Below are 13366 nucleotides of genomic sequence, written 5' to 3' on the forward strand. Positions count from 1 at the left end.
TTCGCCGTTCCCAGATACACAGAGAGGATCTGGAGCCAGGTAAGAAAGAAAAACGGGCCTTCCCCACCCTCCCAGGCCCTCCAGAGGCAGGAAACAGCCTGTTTCCCTACTTCTGGTGGGCCCAGAAGGCCCGAAAATCAGCTGGCCGGCACGCGCATGCGCCCCAGAGCTGAGCTGGCGTGCCCACTAATATGGCTCTGCGTGCCACCTCTGGCACACGTGCCATAGGTTCGCCATCACAAGTATAGGGTTTCCTGCCTGAAAAGCAGGGGGTTGAACTAAAAGATCTCCAAGGTCCCTTCCAACTCTGTTATTCTAATTCTAATAAGAATTGGCAAGGTGGCAGCAACTTTCACACTACTTTAGTTTCCCACCAACTCAAGGTGTATGTGTGTGGGAGGGACATTTCAACTTGGCAGGGAGCAGGGGTGGCCAGGAGGTAGGGTCAAGCTGCTATGCTATAGTAGCCACCATGGTATGATTGAAGCTTCTCCTGTTTTTTATTGCACGTAAACAGAGAGGTAGGACTTCGAATGCACTTCAACATTTTTGACCATACCTTATAGACGCAGCAAGCAGTGTGAAAGGCTCCAAGTCAAGGGTGTCAAACCAGTGGTGAAATGTAAAATTTGTTACTACTGGTTCTGTGGGTTGATGGGAGGGGTTAATGTGACTGGGTGGGCGTGGCTAACTTTTTTTTTTAACTTTTAAAAGCATTTTTTCTACAACCAGAGGATGTTAAAAAAATGCTTTTAAAAGCCTCTGATGATCCCAGCTTTGTTGCCTGATCGTCAGAGGCTTTTAAAAGCATTTTTGCTACCGAAGGAAATGAAACAACATGAGAGACATGTGGGGGGAGTGGGGGAAATCACAGTGGAAAGCAGTCCTCTTTTTTTGTTAAAAAGAGGATATGTTAATATGTTGTATGCTATGTGTTTGTCGTAATGTGTAGTAATAAAACAATAAAACTTTTTTTTTTAAATAAAAGCATTTTTTGGGCCGAAGAAAAAATGCTTTTAAAAATAAAAAAAAAGCCTCTGATGATCGTGTGGCTCAGCTGGGCATGGGAGGGGGTGCGGAAAGGGCAAGGATTTTTGCTACCGGTTCTCTGAACCACCCGCCGCTATCGCTACCGGATCGGGCGATCTGGTCCTAACCAGGAGCATTTCACCCGTGTCAAACTCAAGGCCTGCGGGCTGAATCTGGCCCACAGGGTACTTAGATCTGGCATGCAGGCCAACAAAGAATTCTATTCTATTCTATTCTATTCTATTCTATTCTATTCTATTCTATTCTATTCTATTCTATTCTATTCTATTCTATTCTATTCCATTCCATTCCATTCCATTCCATTCCATTCCATTCCATTCTTGGTTCTGCTCCATTAAACCATCCTTCCAAGCAGCCTCCATATTTCCAGTGTCTTTCTCCCCCACTTGGAACTGAACCCAGAATGGACATTTCTTCCAACAGTTTGAATGAGTTTACCAAAGATGTAAATATTGCAGAATTTACAGCCTCATGCTACATAACTAAGCTCCATTTCATGCTGAATAAACTAAATGATTAATGTATTTTAAATAGAAAACTATCTTTAGATAGATTTTTACTCCAAAAGCATTTTATTAAAATAAATTTGATAAAAATGAAAAAAATCCAATTTAATTTCTTTTTTAAATCTGGGGGGTTTTTTTATTTAAAAAAAAAACCATCGATTTTTATCCACCCTGATCGTGATCACCTGATTGTAAAATATTGGAACTAGTAGTAAATGTCAGCTAGTTCCCAAACTCCCAAATTGTGATCAAATGTTTGTGTATGTGTGTGATATTTCTGACAGTCGTAAGTGGGACTAAAGGGCATTACTTTTTCCAAGGCTTATAGCTTTGAGCCATTGTTAAATGAATTATAAGTTCAGGCCCACCTGAAAAGTATTATCATTTAATCTATTTAGAGGTCTAGTATAAAAAAAAAAAACATTTTCCTAACAACTGTTCAAATCTCCCTCCCTGTGCTCACAGAAGCTATTATTTATATTAGAAATGATAAATTGTGCATGAAAACTATCTAGTAATTGGCTCTGAGACCTAATGATACAGATTAAATTGGATTCATTGCAGTTGATTTATACTCTGCTTTAAGTTCTTTTATGGTATTATACATTTATAAAACAGACTGTGTATTTTTTTGCTTCTCTGAAAATAATGGGTTTCTCTTTCCGATGATCAGATCTGAAATATTGCATTGGTTTGTTGCTACTCGCTTTTAAAAGGAAAAGAATAGAGTTTCGTTTCCTGTTCCTAGAAAAGGAAATTGCAAGTTGCTGTATTAGTCCACCCAGATGTAAGATGAGTTTCTATTTCTTCTGTTCTTGCTTGTGTTGTTCCGGTACAGTAACGATAGAAGATTCAGCATTCTAGAAGATTCTTTTCTGTAAAGAAATTCTGTATTTGATTTGTTGTTAAACAGCAATGCTAAAGGTATGATGAGTGGAGTTTTCTTGTTCTTGAAAGATGTGATATAGTAACATTTAGTTGGTGCAAAAATGTTAGAAAGAAATACAGGATACCAAGAAAGAAATATAAAAAAGTCACCAAAAAGACAATAAATGTTGAAATTCTAAAAAGAGTAAGAGATGATGGATAGAGATAAAATATTTGGTAATATGGTGATTGTATTAAAAACTAATAGAAAACAGTAGAAAGTATAAATTGGGAAAATAGCACACATATGGATACATAATAGAATTTATTATATATTTGCCCTGTAATCTGCAACTCCTACACTGCAAAAACCTTTGGATCACACAGCTTGACCAGGGTAAAGCAATAGACCTAATTTACATAGACTTCTACAAAGCCTTTGATTCAGTGGTACTAAACCTTAGTTATTACAGCAATTCCGGATCCCTGCACAAATGGAAAGCCGCATTCCTGTCAAACAGGCAATAAGTAGTCAAAATACGGAGGACCCTATCAAATCCGGCACCAGTTAACAGCGGTGTCCCCAAAGGCAGCGTTCTAGGACCTGCACTCTTTCTGCTTTACATCAACAACCTATGCGATCATATTAAAAGCAGCTGCGTCCTCTTTGCTGATGATGTAAAATTATTTAACATCGCTCATAATGCTGCTGCCCTACAAAACGACCTTGATCATGTGTCAGAATGGTCGCGCATTTGGCAACTCCAAATCTCAACTAATAAATGCTCTGTCCTACACATTGGCAATAAAAATCAGAACATCAAATATAAATTGGGTGGAAACAACCTCGTAGATGATCCTCACTCTGTCAAGGGCCTAGGAGTACTCATCTCAGACTATCTAAACCCCAGAACTCACTGTAACAGCATTGCCAAAAAGGCATTAAGAATTCTTAACCTAATTTTGAGAAGCTTCTTCTCCAGTAACATTGTATGGCTAACTAGGGCATTCCAAAACCTTTGCCAGACCAATTCTCGAATACAGCTTGTCTGCCTGGAATCCACACTGTATATTGGACATTAATACGATTGAGCAGGTCCAGAAGAGTACTCCACTCCTCTACTCACAATAGAATCCCTTATGCCACCAGGCTTGAAATTTTGGACTTGGACAATCTAGAACTGCGCCACCTGCGATCTGATAAGTATAGTACACAAAATTGTCTGCTACAATGCCTTACTGGTCAATGACTTCTTCAGCTTCAACCTCAATAATACACGGGCAAACAATCAATACAAACTCAGGGTTTGCCCTTATAACACACACTAGTTATTTATTAGATTGTATACAGTAAAAGAATAAGAATAAAGTATAAGGAACCAAAATATAAAGAAGAATATGGAACTATAAATCTTTCTTTCTTTCTTTCTTTCTTTCTTTCTTTCTTTCTTTCTTTCTTTCTTTCTTTCTTTCTTTCTTTCTTTCTTGTTCCTTCCTCCCTCCCTCTTTCTTTCTTTCTTTCTTTCTTTCTTTCTTTCTTTCTTTCTTTCTTTCTTTCGTCTTTCAAGAAGATCATTTCTGCATTTTGGTCAGCTTTGCCATTTCTGCAGGTTCTCTCAATTTTATAATCCAACTTTCTACAGAGGGCGGGGGCATTTGATTATTCTATCTTTGTTCATACATTAATCAGATATTAATTTCCTGTATTCTATTCTACTCTACTCTACTCTACTCTACTCTACTCTACTCTACTCTACTCTACTCTACTCTACTCTACTCTACTCTACTCTACTCTACTCTACTCTAACCTTATCCTATCCTATCCTATCCTACTCTATCCTATTTCTATATTCTACCAATGGAGAAAGCAGACTGGCAGCATATGTTCATGCATTTTTAATACCAGTATTCATAGAAAAATTCCCACTTTGGCATGTATTGTTTTACGAAGAAAACCTCAACTTCCGAAATGTATTGAAATATTCCTTATTCACAGGATCAAGGTCAAAGGCTTTTTCATAGGCTTTCCATGCTTGTTCCTTGTCCCCATTGAGCTGATGAATAAATCCAAGGACGGCGAAATTCTCAGCATCGGCTCTACCATTCCTGATTTTCTTGTCCATCAATTTCTTCAATATACACTTGCATTTGTCTCTCTCTATAGAGTCATTTTCAATCTTCAGCGCTGCAAAGTAGTGTTTGATGGCTTCTGATAGCAACCTTCTGTCAGATTCTTGAAAACGCCCATAATTAAAATGGGCCTGTTGCTTCTCTAAGGGAGTTAGGTTGCTCATGGTAAAGAGCTTCTGGTATATTTCATCCGCTTTCTGTAGCTCTCCTTGTTCTGCATACCTCTTTGCAAGGTCAATATTAGCATAGAAAAACTCGGGTTTATTCTCCACTGCTTTTTCAAAATGAAAAAGGCATAATCTCATCAATTCGTCCATTTTATCATTGACTTGGCACTTATCATATTGGCTTTCATTTTTCATCACTAAATACTGTGCCCTATAGCAAAGGCCAATCTGATGGTGCAAGAATGCAGAGTTTGGGGTCAAGCTCAATGCTTTCGCCAAATGTTGCAATGATGTCTCGACGTCTCCTTTCTTCCTGTAAAATTTGGCAGCGTACCTTAATACGTAAGGAACGCCTGGATGCTTTCGAAGGGCTTCTTTAATCCACTTTTCTCCTTCTTCTTTTTTTTCTGATTCTTGAAGCTTTACTGCAAGTAGAGGAAGAACAAAAACATCATCAGGATTCAGTTTTAATGCACGCTTCAAAAGTTCCAGGGATGACGCTTTCCCTGAAGGGTTTTTGGCAAAATGATCTTCCAAGTGGCATACCGTGATTGCATAGCCCAATTTAAACGTTTGGCTTTTTTTCCTCCTACCAAAGTCTTTCTGGGGTTCTTCACAGGAAGGGAGAAAGGAGAAAGGGAGGGAGAAAAAAAAGAAAGAGAGAGAGAGAGAGAAGAAAGAAAGAAAGAGAGAAAGAAAGAGAGAGAGAAAGGGAAAGAAAAAGAAAAAGGAAGGGAGAGAGAGAATGCAGGGATCTCTTAACAGAGGCTTGAACTTGTCTGAAATTAGATCAAGCCTTACATCACTTAACCTAATGTATCAGATTAATTTGTTATTGAACTATTTTTGATATACATACTACATTCTCTTGTTTAATTTAGTTACAGTGTAAAACTAGTCCATTATGTCTCAAGATAAAAGGGAGATCAAAAATCCAATTAGTGCCATGTAAATTCTGGAATCCCCAAAGACCTTTCCCATAGTATTTATTAAACAAATTTATATAAGTATGAGTATAAATATAATTTTATTTCTATACCGCCCTTCTCCCGAAGGACTCAGGGTGGTGCACAGCAACGTAAAAACACAGAATATACAGATATAATAATTTAAATTTAAAATTATTAAAACTAAAACTATTACAATTTCGGCCAAATTAATTAAAAATCCAAATTAAAATCCCAATTAAAATTCATTACATAGACAGCCCTGCCTGTCGGAAGAACAGGGTCTTGAGGGCACAGCAAAAAACACGGAGGTCGGAGATCTTGCGTATTTCCGGGGGCAGTTCGTTCCAAAGGGCAGGAGCTCCCACAGATAAGCCTCTCCCCCCGGGTGTTGCCAGCTGACATAATTTTGCCGATGGCACCCTGAGGAGTCCCTCTCTGTGTGAGTGAACTGTGGGAGGCTATCGGTGGCAGAAGACGGTCTTGTAGGTACCCAGGTCCTAAGCCATGGAGTGCTTTAAAGGTGGTAACCAGCACTTTGAATCGTGCCCGGAAGACCACTGGGAGCCAGTGCAGCTTGCGCAGGAGAGGTGTTCACCCGCGCGGCTGCATTCTGGACCAGTTGGAGCCTCTGAGTGCTCTTCAAGGGGAGCCCCATGTAGAGAGCATTGCAGTAGTCCAGCCGGGAGGTGACGAGGGCCTGAGTGACCGTGCGTAAGGCGTCCCAGTCCAGAAAGGGACGCAATGGTGGATCAGGCAAACCTGATAAAAAGCCCCCCTGGCCACGGCCATCATATGCTCTTCCAAAGACAGCCGTGCATCCAGGAGGACACCCAGATTGCGAACCCTCTCTGTGGGGGCCAAGGATTCATGCCCAATAGACAGCGATGGCACCAGCTGACTATACTGGGACGCCGGAAGCCACAGCCACTCAGTCTTGGAAGAGTTGAGCTTGAGCCTATTTCTACCCATCCAGACCCGTACGGCCTCCAGGCAGTGGGACATCACGTCAAGGGCATCATTGGGGTGGTTTGGGTTGGAGATGTACAGCTGGGTGTCATCAGCGTACTGGTGGACCCTCACCCCAAAACCATGGATGATCTCACCCAGCAGCTTCACATAAATGTTGAACAGAAGGGGCGAGAGGACTGACCCTTGCGGCACCCAAATGAGGCACCTCGAGGTCGACCTCTGCCCCCCTGCCAACACAAACTGCGAACGGTCGAAGAGGAAGGAGGAGAACCACCGTAGCACGGTGCCTCCTATTCCTAACCCCTCCAACCGCTGCAGCATGATACCATGGTCAATGGTATCAAAAGCTGCTGAGAGATCTAATAGGACCAGGACAGAGGAGCAGCCCCTGTCCCAAGCTCTCCAGAGATCATCAACCAATGCGACCAATGCCACAAAGCGGCATTGTGGAAACGGCCACAAAGCGAAGGTTGGAGACTGGACAATAATTTGCTAATACAGCAGGGTCCATGGAAGGCTTCTTGAGGAGGGGTCTCACCACCACCTCTTTTAAGGCGGCGGGAAAGACACCCTCACTCAAAGAAGCATTTATAATCCCCTGGAGCCAGCCTCGTGTAAACTCCCGGGAGGCCAGTACCAACCAGAAGGGACACGGGTCCAATAAACATGTGGCAGCACTAAGCCTACCTAGAATCCTGTCCACGTCCTCAGGAGTCACAGGGTCAAACTCTTCCCAGATAATGTTCTCAAGACCTACCCCCATCTCCCCCCCTGGACTCACCCAGTCGGAGTCCATGCCTTCCCGAATCTGAGCGACTTTATCATGCAGGAATTGCACAAAATCCTCAGCTCAACCCTGCAAGGGATCTTCCACGCTCCCCCCCGAAGAAGGGAGTGGGTCACCCTAAACAGAGCAGCTGGGAGGTTCTCTGCAGATGCCATAAGAGCGGAAAAATAATTAGATTTTGCTGTTTTTATCGCCACTAGGTAGGTCTTCATATAAGACCTCACCAGTGTTTGTCAGATTCAGATTGACTAGTCACCCAGACGGTCTCTAGGCGTCTTTTTCTTAATCTCTCTCAGCTCCCCTCAGCTCCTCAGAGAACCAAGGAGCCAATTGAGATCGGCATAGCTACCCAACTCATATACAGTGACTTTATCACATTCGTGTTCCTTTCATGTTCTCAATGTGTCAATCTCCTTGCTACTCTATTTCCTCCACCAAAATTCTATTATAAATAATATTACCACACATTATGGCTCTAATTTTGTGTATTTACGCCAGTAATTTTCAGAAAAATATTTATTCCTCTCTTACATAGTTATATAGAAGTAGCTTCATATGTCAGTTTACTTTTACCATTTAAAAAATGTTTTGTTGCATTTTATGACTGCAAAAGCCTTTTAGCGGTTTCATGTAACAAGAAATATCCAGTAACAATTTTGAAAGTAGTTGTCATAGCCACAAACACCCTCCCCCTAAAAAGACAGAGAAAGAGACAGAGAGAAAGAAAGAGGAAGGGAGGGAGGGAGAGAAACTCTGTGCTATTATTTTTAATTGTTCCATTATTTATCATGTGTTAATATTTTACACTGTCCCTACACCTAGAGTGATTTTACTGCCTTTCTTTTGCCCAGGGCTACCACATATTTTTCAGGGATTTACATGCATTCAATGTCTACAGTCTAGAGCATAAATATGTTGTTTATTTTGTACATCAGGTTGCATAAGTCCATCTTAATATGCTATTCCTGGTATATGATGTTTTGTATACATTTGTGATCTTTGACTTTTATGCTTGCTTTCAAACATCAGCCATAATACTAATTACTGTTTTGAACAATATGCACGAATGGCTATTTTATATGTGAAATTATGACTGAAATATTTCTGCACCTATATTGGTTCTCACTGTCAGGAAGTTTCTCCTTAGTTTTAGGAGAAAAATTAACTTCTCTCTTTGTTCAGTTTTCATCCATTGTTTCTTGTTTTGCCTTGTGGTGCTTTGGAAAATACATTGCCTATAGATTCTTTCTGTCAGTTACTAAACAGAAGATATATACCATTCAAATGGATAACCCCGGAAGGAATGTTAGTAATGTGGCAGGGAAAGAAAATCAAGATGGATTCACACAGCAAAGCAAAAGAATTATATGACCAAATGATGGGTGCTGAAGCAACAAATGGTAATAAAGAAGAGGAAGGACGGAATATCAAAGGAAAACAGAAGAGAGATCAGGAAAGAACACCACAAAAAGGAGGGAAAGTAGATGAAGGAGAGACTCAGGAAGAGGAAGGAGTGCAGACAAGAGGCAAAAAAAAAGGAACAGGAAGAAATAAAGAAGAAACAACAGGAAAGTCAATTAAAAAAAAATGGAACGGACTTTAAAAATACTATCTGTAAATGTTAATGGACTCAACTCACCATCCAAACGACACCAAATTTACAAAAAAAAATTGAAACAAAAATCAGACATTGTGTGCCTCCAGGAGGTACATATAAGAAAACAGGATATCAAATATATACAATATAAAAAATTAGGTAAAGAATACGCTTCATTGGCAGAGGAAAAAAAAAGAGGAGTGGTGGTATATATCAAGGAAGGATTAGACAGTAATATGAGGTATGTGGATACAGAAGGTAGGATAGTCATGGTAGAGCTAAATCTTGAGCTCAAAAAGATATTATTGGTAGTAATATACGCCCCAAATAGTCAACAATTAGAATTCTACAAAAAAGTGCATGAGAAAATTATAGAACAAAAAATGGAGAATGTCTGTCTGATTGGGGATTTTAATGCTATCTTAGATGTAAGAAAAGATTATGAATGTGGTCAGCAAAACAAAAATAAAAAAAATGTATTACCTAAAACCTTTATGGATATGGTGGAAGAGTTAGATATGGTAGATAGCTGGAGATGTCTTAACCCCGAAGCAAGAAATTATACATATTATTCGAATCCGCATAAATCATGGTCAAGGTTGGATATGATTTGGGTAACTAAGATGTTAATAATGGAGATAGAAGAAGTAGATGTTTTACCAAATAATTGGGCTGACCACAACCCGATAATGATGAAGTGGAGAGGTCAGCAGAGAAAGAAGAATAGATGGACTATGAACACACAGATATTGCAAGAAAAAGAGCATAAGAATTATATAGAAAAGGAGCTAGAATGGTTTTATAAGGAAAACACAAAGCAACACACTTCCCTACGAAACCTATGGGATACAACCAAAGCATATGTAAGAGGCCTCACGATATCATATAATGTAAAACGGAGAAAAGAGAGAGAGAAAGAATATAATAAATTATTAGAAGAAATTCAAAATTGGGAATGTAAATTGCAAAGAAACCCAGGGGATGAAAAAATAAGGTTAAATTGGTTAACAGCAAAACATAACCTAAACATATTAGAGCAGGGGAAATATGCAACAGCATTGAAATATATAAGACAAAATTACTTTGAAAACGCAAACAAACCAGGGAGATGGATGGCGTATAGGCTGAGGAAGGAAAGAGAAAAAAGAACAATTCAGAAATTACGAGATGATGAGGGAAGGATTCAATGGGCCCTAGAGGGAAAAAAGGACATAACAGTCCAATATTATCAAAAACTGTATGAAAAGGATATAGTAACAGAGGAGGAAATTGAATATTATTTAAAAGGGGAGGGATTGCAAATACTAACAGAGGAAGAAAGAGAATTATTAGATAAGGAGATTACGATGGGGGAGCTAAAAGAGGCACTGAAGAGGCAAAAAAATAATAAAACCCCGGGGACAGACGGTTTACCAATAGAATTCTATAAGACATTTGGAGATCCATTAAATGGAATACTGTTAGAAATATATAATGAGGCCCTAATGGAGGCAAAACTACCCAACACATGGAAAGAAGCATATATTTCCTTAATACCTAAAGAGGGGACAGATACCACACTAATAAAAAATTATAGGCTGATTTCTTTGTTGAATACTGATTATAAAGTTTTCATGAGCATAATTGCCAATAGGATGAAAATAATATTACAAAATAAAATACACCAGGATCAAAATGGTTTTCTGCCTACAAGGCAGATAAAAAACAATTTAAGAATAGCATTGGATGTTTTAGAATATTATGAGGTGCATCCAGAGAGACAGGTAGCACTGATCTTTCTGGATGCACAAAAAGCGTTTGACCAAGTTAACTGGCAATTTATGAAGCAACAAATCAAAAGTATGAATTTTGGAGAAAGATTCACTAAAATGATAACATCGATATATCAGAATCAGAAAGCATGTGTCTTGGTGAATGGTGACCCAACAAAATTCTTTGGAATAAATAAAGGAGTAAGGCAGGGATGTCCACTTTCCCCTTTACTATTTATTTTAACATTGGAAAATTTATTAATCAGAATTAGAGCAAATAAAGAAATTCAAGGATTAAAGATCAAGAGAGAGGATTACAAGGTCCAAGCATTTGCAGACGACCTTGTCTTTTTCGTAGAAAACCCATTAGAAACAACCCCAAAATTAATAAAAGAGATTGAAAAATTTGGAAAGGTAGCAGGTTTAAAAATTAATAAAGAAAAGACAAAAATGATAACAAAAAACATGATAACAAAACAAGTAGAGAAATTAGTAAAAGAATCCGGTCTGCAGACAGTTAAAAAAGTTAAATACCTAGGGATAAATTTGACGGCCAAAACGACAACAATAAAAGAAGACAATTATGATACTTTAGTCCAGAAAATAAAGGAAGATTTAGAAAAATGGGGGAAACTAAAATTGTCTTTATTGGGGAAAATAGCAGCAATAAAATCAAACATACTGCCAAGACTCCTTTATTTATTCCAAACAATTCCAATAAAATTAGATAAGAAATTCTTTGATAATTTGGATAAAATAACTAAAAAATTCATGTGGGAAGGGAAGAAATCAAGAATAAAATTGAATATACTACAAGATGATAAAAGTAGAGGTGGATTTGGACTCCCAGCATGGGATAAATATTACAAGGCTGCCAGTTTATTATGGATTAAAGATTGGATAACCTTAGATAATCAAAGATTGCTAAATTTAGAAGGGCATGATTTAATGAAGGGATGGCACGCCTTTATATGGAGTTCAGGAAATAAAATATATAAACATTTTAATAACCATACAATTAGGAGATCTTTAATTAACACATGGCTACAAATTAAACAAAAACACTACATGAAAATTCCCGGCTGGCTATCGACTATAGAAGCAATAACTCACCCCAACATATTATCAAAACAAAAGATTCTAAGATACAGGGAAATAGTAGATGTTCAGGGGAAATTGAAAACTAGGGAAGAGCTCAAAGAACAAGGAATAGGAATAGACTGGTGGCCCTACTCGCAAATAAAAGTAAGATACAGAAAAGACCAAGAGGAAGAAGGAATAGATTTAAAACAAAATCGATTAGACAAACTATTAGAATCAAAAGAAGGGAAATTAATTTCAAAAATCTACAAATATTTACTCGAATTCGATTTGGCAGAAGAGTTGGTCAAAGGGCAGATGATAGCCTGGGCGAGGAACATAGGGCATAATATACAATTAGAAGATTGGGAAAGAGCATGGGAAGATAATTATAGAATGACAAAATCGGTATCATACAAAGAAAATCATTATAAAATGTGGTACCGATGGTATCTGCCACCCGCAAGGTTAGCAAAAATGTATCCAAATGTGAACTCGGCTTGCTGGAAATGTAAAAAAGCGCAGGGAACTTTTTACCATGCTTGGTGGCTTTGCCCAAAAATCAAAAAATATTGGAACAAAATAAAAACATGGATATTAGAGATAACAAATCACGAAATTGAATTAACACCTGAAGTCTTTTTACTCGGCATGATCAATAAGAATATTAGGAAGGACATAAAATACCTAATACTCCACATTATTACAGCGGCAAGATTAGCGTTGGCACAACTCTGGAAAATAGACCGTTTGCCAACTGATCAGGAAGTAATACAGAAAATCTATGTATGCGCAGAGATGGATAAATTAACCCTAAAATTACAGGATAAGGAAGATTCAAAATACTTTAAAATATGGAATAGCTGGTACCAGTGGATAAGTCAGAGAGAGGGAATGCTTAGAGATGAAAGTTAGGAGAAATTAATGCAAATAAACAACTGCACTGTCAGAGAGATATAGAAGGAAATAAGTCACTGTGCGTATATATATATATGTATATATAACATTAGAAAGTAGTTGATAGATGAAGTTGAGCACTATATATGTATAGTATATGTACTTGTAATTTGTGTGTTTGATTAAGAAAAACTTGTTCAGTTTTTCTTATAATTGTTTTAAATGTCCTTTTTTAAAAATACGAATAAAGTTTGTTTTTTTAAAAAAAAAATTAAAAAAAAAAAAGAAAGTACATCTATAGTATGTAGATAATAAAGTTGAAAAAAGGTGAACAACTTTTTTACAGAACTATAGATACATTGAGGCTGGGTATGAAAAGGAATGGCTGGGAGGGGAAGGGCCAGGCAAGATACCCCTTAACGTGAGTGACATTGAGTTGGCCATGCCCACTCAGTCACATGACGATGAAGCCACTCCCACCATCACATGAACAAGCCATGGCCACAAAATAAGCCACGCCCACAGAACCGATAGTAAAAAATGTTAGAACTGATCTGATCTGTAGGGCCACCCATCTCATCTAAAGCCTGGCTCACAACAATCCAATAAAGCAAG

The 13366-nt window shown here is 38.3% G+C and overlaps 1 pseudogene; it reads right to left on the bottom strand.

Annotated features, from left to right (window-relative positions):
* Positions 1–4304: 4304 nt before the first annotated feature.
* LOC148113147 (interferon-induced protein with tetratricopeptide repeats 5 pseudogene) lies at positions 4305–7894 on the bottom strand (annotated as a pseudogene).
* Positions 7895–13366: the final 5472 nt, after the last annotated feature.

The sequence above is a fragment of the Pantherophis guttatus genome, chromosome 6, assembly GCF_059756535.1.
Source record: "Pantherophis guttatus breed Tessera chromosome 6, ASM5975653v1, whole genome shotgun sequence".
NCBI classification, from domain to species: domain Eukaryota; kingdom Metazoa; phylum Chordata; class Lepidosauria; order Squamata; family Colubridae; genus Pantherophis; species Pantherophis guttatus.